Raw genomic sequence first — 1207 nt, 5'->3', positions numbered from 1 at the left:
ACAAAGCCTCATCACAAACATAGGGAACCACAAAAAACTCTAGAGAAAAGAACTCTCAGGAAACACACAAAGCACTCGTCCTCAGGAAGTGACAACTCCGCTACCACAACTACAGATAACGAGTGCTCTCCATCAAGGTTCGGGTTGAATCCTAACTTACCGCGGAAAAACGTCTCCTCCAATGTGAACCTGCCGTCATCCTTGCCTCAGATGAATCCCCACCGGTTCTGCATATACCTGAGGATGTAAACACAAGAAATAATTATAATTTCATTCTGTATGAAGACATTGACATCGACACGGATCAAGAAATAAACATTGAGAATGAGTAGGAATCTCCAACAAAATAGGATCACCCTACTTCCAATGAACTTCAATGTATTGAATTACCTGAATATATCATAACACTGTAGATAAATATAGATAGCTATAGGTATTATGCCTCTTTTCAGATGTTACGCCTCTTTTCTGATGTTACGTATTTGCTTAACTATGTACTTTTTCTCATATGTATTTGCTTAATTATGTACTTTTTCTCATATGTATTTGCTTAATTATGTAATTTTCTCATGTATTGAATTACCTGAATATATAACACTGTATCATGTAACATCTAGTTTATTTGTATATTACCCAAATATTATATGTGAATACTAATACTGTATACTAAAACCGGGTGGCGTAAGCTAAACTCGGTTACCACGGCTCGTCATTTTGCCCGCCTCAGCCCGCCTAGTGGTCGTGGGATCAGCGCTGATGAACTATAAATGGAGAGATTCCAAGGACGGAACATCTTACAAACTTCCTACGGGCTCTGACTCGATTGCCTGTGATTATGGGAGTGCACTCGTGCAATTGCATAAGGCAGACACGCGAATCAGAGGACGAGCAGGATGGAGATGTTCTACGCAAAAAGGGAGAGAGAGAAAAAAAAACAGCCTTCTATCACTATGTTATCTTATGTTCGCATTCACACATTACAAACCTTACCCTATGTTTGCTTGTTTTTGTTCTGTTTTTTTGTTCCCGTTGCGTCATTTATTTACATTCCGTTACAATAATCTTTGCTTTTTCTCTGCTGTTTTTTGTTCTGTCTTTGTTCCTTTTATGTTATGTTATCACCATTTTCATCACAGTTGCTTATGTCTATCTATGTAACATGCTCTCTTTTCGTTCCCACCCATTTGCAATAGCCAGACCTAGTTGT

This window comes from Penaeus monodon, chromosome 1 (genome assembly GCF_015228065.2).
Source record: "Penaeus monodon isolate SGIC_2016 chromosome 1, NSTDA_Pmon_1, whole genome shotgun sequence".
Lineage (NCBI taxonomy): Eukaryota > Metazoa > Arthropoda > Malacostraca > Decapoda > Penaeidae > Penaeus > Penaeus monodon.
The sequence above is the reverse complement of the archived record's forward strand: the minus strand, read 5'-3'. Positions refer to the sequence as shown.